We start from the raw sequence: 17,348 nt of genomic DNA on the forward strand, positions 1-17,348 counted from the left end.
AAAAAGTATATCTTTGTTTCTGTTATAAAAGTTTGCAAATAAATAATTGTTCTTCATAAATTTAGGCCAAGATGTATTCTACTACATGTCTTTGGTGAAAATAACCCAAATTAGGATGTATTTTTTAGTTTGTAGGAAAGTTATAGAGTTCGCAAACTATGGGATATATCTGAATATTGATCAATCCTGAAGTACTGACAGCCAATCTAATTACTTGAGGTCCAAGAATGTCAGAACAGTACAGATATCCCCCAAATTACCCCTTTTTGCAAAGTAGACAGTCCAATATATTTCATAAGAGGCATGGCGAGTTTTTTGAAGTTGTAGTTTTTGGAAAATGAAGAAATTAAAAAAATGATTTTCACTATTTTTTTTTTACATACTGTCACCAGTGCAGTACAGCGTCATCATATAACTGGCATGGCGGTGATCAGGGACACTGATTGGTGACAGTACGAAAAAAAAATTTATAATTTTTTTATTATATTTTATTTTTTATTACATTTTTTTCTCTTTTTTTCATATTTCACTGTGACTAAAGTAGTATAATGTTACCATAGTAACATTGTACTACTTTGGGGAAGTGATCAATTTTTTTTACACAATTTGCTTATAGCAAAGAATTACTTTGCTATAAGCAAGCATTTACCTGAATGAAATTGATTCATTCAGGGTTTTTTTTTGTGATTAGCTGTGATTTGGTTGCCCCAGCTTGTGCATGTGATCGCTGTGACCAATCACAGCTAGACACACTTGTATACAATGGATGGCATGAAAGGAAGCCATCCATTGTATACAACTGTCATGTGACCTGCTGTGATTGGTCACAGCAGGTCACATGGTACTAGCAGTGGGGCCGGTACACAGATCTGTCATCGGCCATGTCCGAGGTACACGGCCGGTGACAGGTTGCACCGCAGCACGGCCCTGCGGGCATGCGCAATCTGCGTTCCGGAAAGAACACCATATGGACGAGCTGTTTTCCCGGCCGCCATCTGGCTATAGGCTGGGCGGCAACTGGTTAAAGTCTATTACAGCTTACCAATCCTTAGGTGTGGTGGCTGCATTTGTTTTCTTTTTGTAGTCTTTTTTCCCTCTGTTTTCACCTGGCGATCTGGCCAGCAACACACCTCCTGTATTGGAATATCCTCACTTTGGATGAAGGAGTACGAGGGCACCTTTGGACAGCAGCATTGTCAGTCTCGGGGGAAAGAAGTGTACTATCAGATTTAGATACACTAACAAACAGGAGCCAAACTTCAGCTCACACTTTATAATCAGTTACAGCAAACAGGTATATTCCCTTTGGGATAAAGGTTTTACATAAACAAATAAAAGCTGACCATTGTAAGTACCCCTGTCAGTGGTAAATGGTTTGTCTCAACACTCTTAACTGCTACATTTGAAAGGAGAGATTGTTCTGTTGAAAAACAACAGATTAACTGGCTGGATCACCATAAGAAAATAAAGGAAATAAAGCTTAAAAAAAGAAAGCTAATGCAGCCACCAAATCTAAGAATTGGTAAATTACAATATAATAAATGTTTGATTTTGGATTTAATACTGTTCTAATGTTTTTGGGCACAGGCCTTGTGCCGTATTACCGACAACTAAATACTGCTACACCCCAACTTTAATTTAATGGTTGGGACCCGTGCACAAGGATTACTCCTGCACAGAAATTCATGAAATAGTCCTGGCAATTTAAGTTCAGCCTGCCTTGGTGGATTGATATAGAAGAGGAGGCCAAGACTTTAATTTAATTGTCGGAACCGCAGTACCAGGATTGCTCCATTTGTGCCTGGGGGCCCTTTCACACCAGGTGCAGTTGGATGCATTTTTGACTGGACTCCAACTGCATAGACATTCCAAAATCCAGGTTATCCCATGGGCATAGTTCACACCATTGCACTGAAGTGCAGTACAGTAAAAAAAATAGAGCATCCTGTATTTTCCGCACTGCAAATACGCAAAAACCCACACAAACGCATGTAAATGCACACAAAGGCACTGTAACGCACCATAGTGCACATAGTAGCCCAAAGAAAAAAAGGAAGTGACCTCACAGGACAAATGCAGTTAGAAAGACGCATGTCAGCTGCACTGCATATCAACTGCATGTAAATGCACATATAAACACGCATTAAATGTATGAAAATGTGCAAAGAAAAAACATGCAGTAGATGTGCAGTTTCTAGAGTGAATGGACCCTGAATGACGTGAAATTTTCCTGTTTCTTTCCCCAGCCCCCAGATGAACAAATGGAGCTCAAGTTTTTTCTAATTGCTACAGACTGCAAGATTACTCAGGAGTGTCCCAAAATAAATAGCCCCTCTCTGCCTGAACTGCAGGGGCCCGGGCCTGGTACAGGAAGGTTGGAGCTACCCCCTTATTGGTATCCCTGGTAATTATTAGCAGGGGTTCCCTGAGATCCAAAAGTTATTTCAAGGGTTCCTCTATATTAAAAATGTTTAGAAAGGCTGTTTTGTACAATTAAAAATGAAATATAAAGCAGACTCCATGTTTCCTTCAGCAGCACAGACTAGAGTTAGTTTTCCCTACAATACTTGTAAAGAGGAATAGCCTGCATAAAAATGATCATCACTGGGGTATCATGGTATCCCTATAGTTAAATCTAACTCTATACCTTGCAGAGGCCCATTTTGCAAAAGCCAGAAAAATGACAATAGCAGATGCCCCATTCTACCTATAGATTGGGTATTGTACACTGGTACACGTTATACTCACCCAGGTGGCTGCAGCATTGATCCGATACTGCATCTGTCCCCCGCCACCTCTGCACTGAGAACTGAGAGACCAAACACCGCTAATCGCTCAGTTCTCCTCTCTGCTCTGAGCAGAGAGCCATGACTGTCAGTCACCAGCTCTCTTCTCTGCCCCTCTAGCACTCACTGGATAAGGGGTATGTACTTTTTTTGGTGCAGCATAGTTCATTTTTGGCCTCCTAGACTTCAATGGGAATGCATGGAAAGTGGATGTAAAATGCATGTAATGCAAATGTAGCATGTATAAAATCCAGTCTCCTCTCCTTACAAAAATTTGCTTGCAGCATAAAAAATCATCAAAACTTGTAAATGTGCGCTACAAAAACATACAAAAAAATACATGATCATGCAGCACTAGTGTGAACCTAGGCTAATCTAGGTTCTAGAGGTTGATTTTCTGACGTCTTATTGTCTTTGCAAAGAAAAAGAAAAATCATAGGCAAATAGTTAACCACTTCCTGCCGACTTGGCAGGTGTGCTTTAATGCCATGCGACTTCATATATGCATCCCTAGGTAAAGAGCTCTCCCAGCACAGTACGGAGCAGGTACCGGAAAGCTCCCGATGCATACTTGCGATCAGGAGCTTTCTGATCATGTAACTGCTATGCTGTGGGCTCCTTATCCAGAGGTGCTATTTTGGATCTCCCATGAAAATGTCACGATACTATCCGTGATGGGATACATGCTATGACTGGACAGAGATTCACGGAGACCTATGCACATATGCCTTATGGTCTATCTATATAGATGAAAACAATTTTTTTCTGGAAATATCGAGATCTTTGATAAGTATAATGTGATCTGATTGGCCCCGTGTTCCGTTTTGGTGGGATCCTTAGGTGCCCAGAGCCCACACGCGACTTGGCCGGTAGGTGCTGATAACTCGAAGTCTTGTTGTTAATGTGATGATAAATGTATTTATGTGTTTGATCTTCTCATACTATTATATCACCCTTATGCAGAGTGTTTGCTATCCCTGAGGAAGGAGTTCTATTACTCCGAAACGCGTCAGCTCCTTGCAGAATCATCTCTGTAACTCATTAGGATTATTGTAAAACAATTCTTTGACATCCTTCAATAGTGATATGATACTATGGTAATATGATTATTTTGTCCAAATAGTGTGTTATGCCATAGTTTTATATGTACATTTTGATGAAAATAAAGATTTAACAATTTTACTGTATATATTATGCCTTCAAAGTCCCACTCAGTTTAGGGGGTTCCTCGTTATCTTTATTTGCTATGCTGTGGGCGGACATTGGTGTCAGCGGGAGGACTAACGCTCCATTGTTGGCATCTGTGGGAAGAGAAGTGCTCCATCAGTGGTAGTGGAAGGAATAGTTGATGTCAGTGGGAGGAACAGTGCTCCATCTTTTGTGTCAGTGGGAGGAGTAGTACCCCATCATTGGTGTCAGTGGGAGGAATAGTACCCATCATTGGTGTCAGTGGGAGGAATAGTGCCCCATAATTGCTGTCAGCGAAAGGAAGAGTGTCCAATCCTTGGTGTCAGTGGGAGGAATAGTACCCCATCATTGGTGTCAATGGGAGGAATAGTGCCCCATCATTGCTGTCAGTGTAAGGAAGAGTGTCCAATCATTGGTGTCAGTGGGAGGAATAGTACCCCATTGTTGGTGTCAGTGGAAGGAATATTGTCTCATTGATGGTGTCCATGGCAGGAATTATGCCCAATTGTTGGTGTCAGTGGGAGGAATATTGTGTCTTATCAGTAAGAAGAACAGTGCCCCCTGGTCACAGTTTAGAGATGACTGCTTTATACAATAGTTTCCAGACTGCCACCATGCTTGCCACTGCAATGCAGCTGGGCACTTACTGTTGTCTTTGAACAATTTGTGCATTCTTGTTAGTGACCAAGTAAGTCTAGTAGTAGTTAGCCACATGCAACTAAACTTGTTCTGTAAAGATTAAGATGTTTTGAAGTTTGTCCCAATCACTCAGTTCTAATGAGTGTCAGGAAAATACCCCAGCATTTACACTGATCAGCCATAACATTATGATCACTGACAGGTTAAGGGAATAACATTGATTAACTTTTTACAATGGCATCTGAAAGTCAGTGGGATACATTAGTAAACATGTTGTCCCTGAAGTTGATGTGTTGAAAGCAGAAAATAATGTCCATCACAGTTTGTTGTGTATGGGGCTGCGTAGACACAGACTACTCAGGGGCATGCTGATCCAAGTCCATAGCCAAAAGTACATACAATAGACACGTGACCATCAGAACTGGGCCATGAAGCAATAGAAGAAGGTGGCCAGGTCTGATGAATCATGTTTTCTTTTACATCATGTGGATGGTTGAGGGTGTGTGCGTCCCTTTCCTGGGGAAGAGATGGCACCAGGATGCAGTATGGGAAGAAGGCAAGCTAGCTGAGGCAGCGTGATGCTTTGGGCAATGTTCTGCTGGGCAGTCTTGGGACCTGCTCTTCATGTGGATGTTACTTTGACACATACCATCTACCTAAACATTGTTGTACCAAGTACACCCCTTCATGGAAATTGTATTCCCTGATGGCAGTGGCCTCTTTCAGCAGAATAATGCATCCTGCCACACTGCAAAAATGTTTCAAGAATGGTTTGAGGAATATTAATTTGAGGTGTTAATTTTTCTTCCAAATTCTCCAGAGCTCAGTCCAATCAAGCATCTGTGGGATGTGCTGGAAAAACAGGTCCAATCCATGGAGGCCCACCTAGTATTTATAGAACTTAAAGTATATGTAAACCCTCACCTTGTAAAACAACCCATTCAGTTTAAAACAGAAATGATAGACAAAACATTTGTGTATAGATATACCAAAAAAAAAATTATAAATGTCTTTTTTCTCCTTTTTTTTCATAAGTGATTATGTACCCTGTGTTCTCAGCTGCACAAGGAGCTCAGAGAGCTGGAGTAGGAGAAACAGTAGCAGACTGGACTTCCCAGTGAATGGCTGTGCATGGGGGAAGGGTCATCAGGACAAGTCTGATCATTGGAGGAGAGCGAGCCGAGTTCTCAGCACAGCTAGAGAACTGACCATGCTGTGCTCTCATGCCTAGTGTAGTCAGTTTTTGATTGGAAAGCAGGACTGGCAGGAACACCAGGGATTTCACACAAAGAAAGCAATGCAGATGTTATTGTCCAAGAACAGGATGGGAAGTGTGAAAATTGCAGAATCCTGTTCTAATTACATAATTCCATCCTAGGTGTCAGGAAGGCTTCATAGGTATTAAAGTAGAACTATAGGCAAAACTTAACATTTTAGATAGAGTAAGGGAGAGTTATAACCCGTCAGTTTCTTTTGCCATCTGAGTCCCATTGGGGAGATTTCTCTTCACTTCCTGTCCCATAGCGAAAACAAGAATTGAGAGGAAATCCCTTCAAAATATGGGAATCCCTTAGATTACCAGAACTAGTGTCCCCTTCCCTTTCTGGCAACACCCCAAAATTTGGGATTTTCTTTTACTTTCACTTTCCATGATAATGGTAAACAGACCAAATAGAGAGGGTGAATCTCCTTAATGGGGGCACAGACATTAAAAAAAGCCTGATAAATGCTCTTATCCGTCTGCCTTCTGTCCAAAACTACAAAAAAAGTTCTGCCTTTAGTTATACTTTAATCCTTCAATTTATATGGCTGAAGATGTGAATGTTCAGAATTGTTTATGGACATGAATATTGACTACTGTTGTAATTGGATCAATTGGCAAAGGTTTTCTAACTTGTGCAATCAATGTTCTTCCTGAGAGGTCTGAGCTGGTGATATCACTGGGAGACTTGTACACATGCAGGGGCGGACTGACAACTCATGGGCCCCCCAGGCAATAGGGGATCATGGGGCCCCTGTGTCCTCGCCCACACTCAAACCACACCCAAAAAAGCTTATGAAAGGTACCAGGAGCATCTCATGGGGCCCCTACTGACTCCGGGCCCTCGGGCAGTGCCCAAATGGTCAGTCCGCCCCTGTACACATGAGATCATCACCTGGCCGGTCATGTCATAGCTATGGGCAGGTAAAGGTGTACTCACCGTTTAAAGCAGGATACATGCATAACAAGGATTATTTCTGGCTGGTTTAGGAGTTCCTTTTATGTAAATATTAGCAGCGTATCCTTGCAATTAGAAATCGTAAAAAAGCATTTGTTTAAACCAGAGTTCTTTTTAACCACTTGGCAATCACCCATAGTGTATCTATGTGATCTCATGATACATATGGTTTTGAGATTATATAAATAGACATGATGCAGCCCCACCTCCTCCCCCATGCATACCCTTGAGGCCTCTTTGTATTGTAATAATGGTCAGCATTCTGGCTTGGCCTTGAACCACTCAGTGTGGTCTCCAGTCATGTATACTGTGGCAAACACAGTAAATATTAGTAAAAGTAAATAACAATACAAGTTAGCAGCTGCTGAAGCTGCTGCTGTCCTCTCCTCAGAAAGGTTCTTTCTCTTCGACTGCTCCTCATATTGTACTGGACCATGTGCATTAAAAAGTTCAGGAATATGAAAAAAAAAAACCAAAACTTACTCACTGCCTCTACACCGAGAACTGAGCGATCAAGATCGCTGATTGCTCAGTTATCAATCTTCCGTAAGCAGAGTTGGTGACTGTCAGTCACCAGCTTTCTGCTACACTGCTCCAGCACTCACTGGAGTCCCAGGCTGTGGAAGGGGTGGTAGTGCCTATCTCAGGCTGAGCCAGTTGCTGGTCCATGCATCTGGGTGGATCCCGACAAGCCTGGACTGGCTCTGGATAGATCTGGATCAAGTCCGCTGTTGGCTGAATACGGGTCACAGGAGTGCAGAATGAAGTGCACTCCTGTGATCCCCAGGAAAAAGTAGGGCCAATAGAGCTTTGGCCCTAAGATTGGAATACGTATGTGTACTTTGCACTTTTGAAGTGGAATACCGGGGTTATGGCTGCAGCTGGATGCCATAAACCCAGAATTAGAATTCACAGGAACCACTACTGTTTCTGATAAGAGTGATAAGAGTGATCCGAGCGGCTCACTAGCTGCTGAATGACTTTTAGAAGCAGGGGGAAAGGTTCCCTCCCCTTCGATTTCTTGTGGTTTCTGGGCTTACCTACCTGATTGGTGTGCCTGGGAACTGATCCTATGATGGTGGTGGCTGGTCCTAGAGATTAGCTGAGGAAAGAAGATGGCCTCAACTAATCTCTATGACCTAGGGGGCCGGAGCGCTGTCATGATGTCACTTCCAGTTCCAGGCAAATATAAACAAGGTCATTTATTTCAGGAAAGCATTAGAGCAATTTTTTTCATCTAATGCCATTGTAGAGGGGAGATTTGGGGTGTTATAGACCCTATATCATAAAGAGGACCTGTCATGATTTTTTTTTATCGCAAGGGATATGTACATTTGTTGCGATAGCAATAAAAAGGATCACAAAAAAAAATAAAAAATAAAGGGACAGTGTAAGAATGACAAAAAAAGTCAAAATAAATAATTAAAAACTTGTTTTTGACTGCTTCCCAACAACCCTATAGCAGATATACTGCTACAGGGTGGCATGGGTGCGCAAAATCACGTATATATACGTGATTTCGCATTTCCGGCTATGGCTGTCAATCACCAGGTCCCAGCTGGTGATTACTCACTGAGCATCTCCAACAGGGAGAACTGTTTGTAAACAAAACAGTTCTCCTCCCTGTCAGGTCGTGCACACAGTGTGCTTACAGTGACGCATACAGACACAGCACCAAGTAAAACAGCACACAGTCAACCCTTTGATCACCCTTCATGTTAACCCCTTCCTGCCCAGTGCCATTAGTACAGTGTCAGTGCTTTTATTTAGCACTGATCACTGTATTGGTGTCACTGGGGATGTCACTGACACCAAGTCATTTCCTCCCAGTATCAGAATGCCTGCCACAGTCCCGCTATGTCGCTGCTCGCCGCCATTACTAGTAAAAATTTTAAAAAAAAGATCCCCGTATATATACCACCATTTGTAAAACGCTATAACATTCACATAAATTAATTAATTTACAGGTATTGGGATTTTTTTTTTAACAAAGACATGTAGCACAATACATTTTGGCCTAAATTTATGACGAAATTGGATTTTTAAAATTTTTTTACTGATGAGTTTAATAGCAAAAAGTCAAAAATATTGTTTTTTTCCCCAAAATTGTCGGACTTTTTTTATAGAACAAAAAATAAATATCCCACAGGCGATCAAAAAAGGACATAAATTTAATTTGGGTTCAGCGTTGCATGACTGCGCAATTGTCAGTTAAAGTTAGGCAGTGCGGTAACCGCAAAAAAATGGCCTGGTCAGGAAGGGGGGTAAATCCTCAGGTGGGCAAGTGGTTAAAGTGCCCCCATTCCCCCATGCTCACGATCAGTGATGAACACATACAGAGGTCATGCCCACATATATAAATAGTGTTCACACCACACGTGAGGTATCACCGCGAATGTTATAGAGAGAGCAATAATTCGAACACAAGATCTCCTCTGTAACTCTAAACTGGTAACATCATCATTCAAATTTTACAAAAAAATGCATTATATATTGTGGGGTTTTTTTCCAATTCATGAATGTGCATTTTTACTAAAAAAAACTGCGTTTGAAAATCCGTTGTGCAAATAGTGTGTACTTACACATGAACTGGGTAATGATGAGAAGATACCATAGAGAACAATGGGAGTCCCTGTGTGCACTGTTATTCTCTTTGGTAGTTCCCCATTATCACCCAGCACATATGAGACATAAAATGGAGCTGCAATGGAGTGCAAGCTATACCTGGAAATTGCAGTACAGTGGTACAGGGTCAGTGAGAATTGTTAAGATAAAGTCATTTTTCCCAATTTACGCTAATCCTAGTTTGACAGAAGGCTCTGCTAGTCCATCATTGTTCACAGAGGAAATATAGTTGTGCAAGATACAAATTAATTTTAATTTGTAACTGCCTTTAAACTTATATTGTAGGTTGCACTGCCCCCAGAACCCCTGACCAATCATTATACTCACCTGTTCCCAGTTCATCCAGATATCGTCCATGACGGTGTGGACCTGCTTGCCAAAACCTTCTGAGCTGTCCAATCACCAACTTTATTTTAAGGTATTTATCCTCAGAATGATTTTTAGGTAGATACAGTCAGGTCCATAAATATTGGGACATCTACACAATTCTAACATTTTTGGCTCTATACACCACCACAATGGATTTGAAATTAAGCGAACAAGATGTGCTTTAACTGCAGACTGTCAGCTTTAATTTGAGGGTATTTACATCCAAATCAGGTGAACAGTGTAGGAATTACAACAGTTTGCATATGTGCCTCCGACTTGTTAAGGGACCAAAAGTAATGGGACAGAATAATATTCATAAATCAAACTTTCACTTTTTAATACTTGGTTGCAAATCCTGCCAGTGACTATAGCTGCTAGTAGCAATCATGTTCTGTTGGCCTAAGAAGGCTCCCTGCACCCTCTCATCGGCAGAACACACTAGTGCTGCAGAGAGCATTCCCCCATCAACACTGCGATGTATTTTCCTTCCACCAATGGTGGAAAGGAAAAAAATTGAGTCACCTATGGCTGCTCTAATCTAATACTTGAAGTTGACAGGCAGGAGGATTGAGAGATGTTACTATCAGAGAAGAGATGTGCCCTTAAGCCTGCTACACACGATGTGAATATCGGACGAATGATCATCTGGTTTTTTTTGCATGCTAGTCTCATATTGAAAATGAAGAGGTTACTAAAGTTACGAAAATTCTCATAACAGAACACAACTTTGGAAGTGATGTAAATGCATTGTATTTTGATGTATTCTTTCCTTTCTGAGTATGCATGGTCTTGCTCTTCCGATTTTTTAAAAAATCGTATGATCTGGTATCGTAGGAAAATTTTTTTATGTTTGTCCCTTTAAATAATTTTGGACGAAAGATTATCATACGATCACTTCGAAAGCGGTATTTTTCATCCCAATTTTCTGATCGTCTGTACTAGGCTTTAGTGGCCAACCAGCAGTTGATAGTTGTGGGTTGATGACCAATCCATATTGAGTTAACTTCAATAGAAAAAAGTGAGGTCACTGATTTGGCTATACTGCTTGGCAGGAATTCTTGGATCAAAATGTTTCCTCAACACAGGTAGGTAATACAGTTTACATGTATTTTATCTGTGTAATTAGAATATCATTTAGAGTGTATAAATGTATTAGGATTAGTTCTTAACTATAGTTAACAAGTAGTTAGAGAAGTGTAGTATATAATTGAGGATAGAGCTAAAAACTATGTAAACCCAAACGCCAAAATCTCACATATTTTTCTTGTTAACCACTTCAAGTCCGCACACTTTCACCCTCTTCCAGTGCAGGCCAATTTTCAGCTCTATCACGCTTTGAGTGACAATTAATTAGTCATGCAACACTGTACCCATATGAAATTTTTATCCTTTTTTTGAGACAGATAGAGCTTTTGTTTGGTGGTATTTATTCACCACTGGGTTTTTATTTTTTTGCTTTATACATTATACAAAAAAACTAAAATTTTGAAAAAAAAATTTTTTTTTGCTCAGTTTTTGCTATAAAATTTTGCAAATAGATAATTTTTCTTCATAAATGTAGGCCAAAATGTGTTCTGCTAATTTCTGGGGTAAAACTAACCCAAACCAGTTTATATTATTTAGTCTGTGTGAAAGCTATAGTCTACAAACTATGGGATATATATATTTGAAAATTGATCAGTTAAGATCCTAAAATGCTGGACGCTGGTATGATGTATGGAAGTGATCAGGATGCTGGTAAGGAGTATGGCGGTGATCAGGACACTGGTATAGGGTATGGCAGTGATCAGGACGCTGGTATGGCAGTAGCCAGGACACTGTTAAGGAGTAATGGGGTGATCAGGATGCTGGTATGGGGTGATCAGGATGCTGGTATGGGGTATGGCTGTGATCAGGATGCTGGTATAGGGTATGGCAGTGATCAGGACGCTGGTATGGCAGTAGCCAGGACACTGTTAAGGAGTAATGGGGTGATCAGGATGCTGGTATGGGCTATGGCTGTGATCAGGATGCTGGTAAGGGGTATGGCTGTGATCAGGATGCTGGTATAGGGTATGGTGGTGATCAAAACGCTGGTATGGGGTATGGCTGTGATTAGGATGCTGGTATAGGGTATGGCAGTGATCAGAACGTTGGTATAGGGTATACCATTGCCATTGCCAGAAGGTTTGCTGTGTCTCCCAGCACAGTCTCAAGAGCATGGAGGAGATTCCAGGAGACAGGCAGTTACTCTAGGGGAGCTGGACAGGGATTTAGAAGGTCCTTTATCCATCAACAGGTATCTGCTCCTTTGTGCAAGGAGGAACAGGATGCCAGAGCCCTACAAAATGACCTCCAGCAGGCCACTAGTGTGAATGCCTCTGACCAAACAATCAGAAACAGACTTCATGAGGGTGGCCTGAGGGCCCGGCACCATCTAGTGGGCCCTGTGCTCACTGCCCAGCACCATAGAGCTCGATTGGCATTTGCCATTGAACACCAGAATTAGCAGGACTGCCACTGGCACACTGTGCTTTCCACAGATGAGAGCAGGTTCACCCTGAGCACATGGGACAAGACGTGAAAGGGTCTGGAGAAGCCATGGAGAATGTTATGCTGCCTGTAACATCGTTCAGCACGACTGTTTTGGTGGTGGGTCAGAGATGGTCTAGGGAGGCATATCAATGGAGGGACGCACAGACCTCTACAGGCTAGACAATGGCACCCTGACTGCCATTAGGTATCGGGATGGTGCAGTGGGTCCTGGGTTCCTCCTGGTGCACGACAATGCCCGGCTTCATGTGGCAAGAGTATACAGGCAGTTCTTGGAGGATGAAGACATTGATACCATCGAATGGCCCCCACGCTCGCCTGACCTAAATCCAATAAAACACCTCTGGGATATCATGTTTTAGTCCATCTGACGCCGCCAGCTTGTACCTCAGACTGTCCAGTTGCTCAGTGATGCCCTGATCCAAATCTGGGAGGAAATACCCCAGGACACCCTCTGTCGACTCATTAGGAGCATGCCCCGACATTGCCAGGCATGCATACAAGCACGTGGGGGCCATACAAACTACAGCGTACCATTTTGAGTTCCTGCAATGAAATTTCAGCAAAATGGACTCGCCTGGTGCACCCTTCTTTGTCTGAATTCACTCCTCTGTAGGTTGATAATTTTCATTTCCATCAAATGATGGGGCATCCTTACGTTCCTAACACATTTCCGTGTTCCCAGTACATATCAGTATAGATATCCAGCATGAGATTTTTCCCCATTAAGATCTGATGTGTTTTCAAAGTGTTCATTTAACGTTTTGAGCAGTGTATTTATGTCAATCTCAAAACGTTTAGCCAGGGCTGTACAGACCAAAAACTAAGAGAAAGGAGAGATAGTTTTATGTTTCTTGAAGTATTGTGAGTGTTCTGACGCACTTCCTACACAGCTGATTTGCTGAATTTAGCACAAATGTAGAGGTGGCCGGAAGAGCAAAACAAAAAATGTCAGCTTTTCAATTATGAGGTTTGGTGCTGTCCCTCGAACTTGTTGCCCGATACATCCCAAACACGGCACTACCTACATGGAGTTTTCATGTTCACCCTTTGCTTGCGTGGATTTCCTTCCACACTTCAAAGACATGCTGATATGTTAATTGGTTCCAGTCTAAATTGGCCCTAGTATGTGTATGTTAACCACTTGCCCTCCAGAAGATTTACCCCCCCCCCCCCCTTCCTGACCAGGCCATTTTTTGCGATACGGCACTGCATTACTTTAACTGACAATTGCGCAGTCATGCAACACTGTACCCAAATGAAATGTATGTCCTTTTTTTCCCACAAATAGAGATTTCTTTTGGTGGTATTTGATCACCTCTGCGTTTTTTACTAAACAAAAGAAAGACAAAAACAAAAAAATGTATTTTCTGCTATAAAACATATCCAATAAAAAATTTTTTAAAATCTAACTTCTTTATAAATGTAGTCCAAAATGTATTCTGCTACATATTTTTGGTTAAAAAAAAATCTCAATAATTGTATATTGATTAGTTTGTGCAAAAGTTATAGCATCTGCAAACTATGGTAAATATACTGGAATTTTTTAAAGTTATTTTTTATACTAGTAATGGCAGCAATCGGAGACTTATTGCAGTGGACATTTTAACACTAACATTTTGTGGAAACCAGTGACACTAACACAGTGATCAGTGATAAACATATACACTAATTACTGTACTAATGACTGGTTGGGAAGGGGTTAACATCTAGGGTGATCAAAGGGTTAAGTGTGTGCCTAACTATGTACTTGGTGTACACTAGGTGGTGGTTTTACTATCGGAAGTGATGGATTGTGTTCTCAGCTCTGCAGAGACACAAGATTCATGACTCCCCTATCACAACAGAGCTCTATCTATGTAAACAGATACAGCTCTGTTCTTCTTCCCTGACTGACGATCTGGAGGTGCCAGCAAGCAACTGCTCACTGGGACTTGTAGATCGGTTTGTACTATGACATTTCACAGTGGAAGCGATCCCCTTGCCCCCATGTAGCAGAAGTGCAAAATCACATATATGTATGTGATTTTGCACAGTTATGCCGCCCTGTAGCTGTAAAACTGGTATAGGGTGGATGTTAAGTAGTTAAGGTGACCATATTTTTTAAAACAATATCTGGGGACACCCTACTTACCACACCCCTTTTTATTGAAGGCAGGAGAGGTGCAGAGCAGGAGGTGGGGATAATAGCTGCATTCTAAGTGCCCCACACCAAATGTTGGATGTGGCCAAATTGAGCTAACAGTGGGAGGGGCTTAAACTAGTATGGTTTAATCACACCTGAACCAAAGACTATATAATATCAGCAGGTGACATCATCAATAACCATGGACACAGCTGGGAGCAGATACACCCCTCCCTTTTCTCCTCCTGCTCCAGGCCAGTCACAGAAATGTTGCTAAAATGGATTACCCCAGAGTCGCCTGGGTTGGGGATGCCATTATTAAAGCTGGCAGGAAATAGAGGACTGTCCCTGGAAACTGGGGAGTTCTGGTCACCCTAGGCCAGGCATGTCCAAAGTCTGGCCCGCGGGCCATTTACGGCCCGGGGGTCGATTTAATAGGGCCCTCCAACAGCCCTCCCTGCTCTGTGTAATGTGGCCCTCCCACGGCCCTCCCTTCTATGGCAGACAGTCTTCTGCTTGAGAGCAGAGGGCAGTGCGCATGCCTGACCGTTCTCCCTGGTCTGTGTAAATGCGGCTGTCGCACGGCCCTCCCTTCTGTGGCAGACAGTCTTCTGCTTGAGAGCAGAGCGCATGCGTGACTGCGCCGTGCTGGGAGCGACAGAGGGCGGTGACATAAGGGCCGGGCATCCAGCGTGAAGTGTGTTTCTCTTCCCCTCCCGGCTGCCGAGCAGAGACTTCAGCTCCAGCTACCTTTTTCACCCTTCACATTAGTGCAGGTAAGTTTTTTTTAAAATTATTTTCAATACATTGTGAAAACTCAGCTGTCAGTTGATCTTAATGTTATGAAATGAAAAGTATGTCGTTTGCAATTAACTTGGCATAAAATAATTTATTTGCATTTAATTGTAATGGTTCAAAGAATGTTCGGAAAAATGTTCGGCCCTCCACCATGTTCACTTCATCCAATCTGGCCCTCTTTGAAAAAAGTTTGGACACCCCTGCCCTAGGCTATGTATGCATGCACATGACATAGGACTGTAGGCTCCTTGAAGACATGGACTGATGTGAATGCACATTGTGTAAAGCGCTGTCTATTTTTTGCATGAACACTCGCTTTCCTATGCTAAGCTATCGTTATGGATTAGCTATGGGACTAATTGCATTCAGTTCCTGGACTAGATACAGGTTTTTATTCCTTTTTGATATCTGTACTTTCTAATTTCATGCTTGTAGGTATAAATATGGATAATCATGGGGACATGTGATATCTAATAGATCCTCACAGGTCTACAAGGTAGAAGGTGATTTGGGTCAATGATCCAGACAGCAAGATATAGATACTGAGCCAAATGAAGCATTGTACAAGTGTGGTCCCCTGAGCTTCTTTTAGTATATTGGCAGTTATGTGTACCACTGTAAATATAGCAGGATGGTTCTATCTAGCTCAGCAATGTCTTACAGAATTCTTTAAAATGTATAAATATTACAGTCATGTGCTAAGCAAGACCCAAAACAGTCCAGATCTATATATGGGCTGGATAAAAGATCGTTCAAACAGCTGCTACTCACACTTGACCATCCGAAAGGAAATAGAAACCGCCAGTTAAGTTTGGATCAGAACAGTGGTTTTAGGAGTATGCAATTACAAGACGGCAACTGGAATACTGTGTTTACTGCCATGTAAACAGCTTATTTGAGGAGCAGTGGTTGGTTTGTTGTCTGATTTTGGCTGCAGGCTGACATCATTCATTACATTATTAGATGTTAGAATGTGAGCCTTGCCTTTTGGCAAGAACTATAAATGAACTGGAGTTTGCCATATATTACTCATCATTTTGTCAAAACATGCAAAAAGTTCCTTGACCAAAGACTGCCAATTGTAGTACAGATACCTGGAAAATGTTTCATAATTATTTTGTTTACATAGTCCCATATTAACCTCTTCCCAACCATATAACATATATATTCGGTGGCAAGATAGGTGGGCTTCAAAGCCTAACTCCACATTTCTGTTACTTTAAATTAGTTTGTTTGCATCAAGGTGGTCCAAGTGAACTATTACTTTCACTAACAGATGTGCTTCCTGTCAGCACTGTATAAACTGCATATAACATCAACTACATATAGTATACAGAGCTGTGTTCCGGCAGTGGGACGGAGACTTCCAATCCCGCTCCCAGGGGAGTTACCTACCTATTAGACTGAAGGGAAACTGGTATTTATACCCAATACAAAATTGTACATAGAGGTCTTCACCAATTACTAACCATCCCTTGAAGGTTGATTGAGTCAGATACTCCTTGGATGTATCATCAGTTTCCCAGCCACAAAGCCAGAGTTCCCTCTGCATTTATATGGACATTAGTGTCACATGAGACACAATATAAGATGCTTTTAACAAGCCATCACAACTAAAAGCACAAGGGTCCAGATATTTGCCCCAGGGTGGGGTGGAGGGCCAAACCAGTCAACTCAAATTAGGATTTCAGGAGGGACTTTAGATGCTTGTCAGTTGAATCCCAAAAGGTAAGCACACTCTCAACCAGCCTAATGGTCTTCCTGTGAAGGTAGGTCATTGGCGTATATACGGTGTGAACAGACCGCCGATCTGTAAATTCCTTTTTTTTTTTAAACGTAATATTTATTTTAAGTTCAAACAGTACAAAAAATTACACGAAGAAGTTAGCATCAATAAGAACACGTCTCACCCAATGTTTACAGATGGAAACACGACCATAGCAACCACAAAGCTTTCAATTCTGCAATGTCTGCCAAAGGAGGCATATATCATCTGTATTATGAAAACAAAAGTAAAGCAGCTTGGTGAGCTGACCCAATAGCAAAGATGAAAAAAAATTAAATAAT

Source organism: Staurois parvus, unplaced genomic scaffold (genome assembly GCF_062004578.1).
Source record: "Staurois parvus isolate SC_StPar_1 unplaced genomic scaffold, SC_StPar_1.0 ptg002979l, whole genome shotgun sequence".
NCBI lineage: Eukaryota > Metazoa > Chordata > Amphibia > Anura > Ranidae > Staurois > Staurois parvus.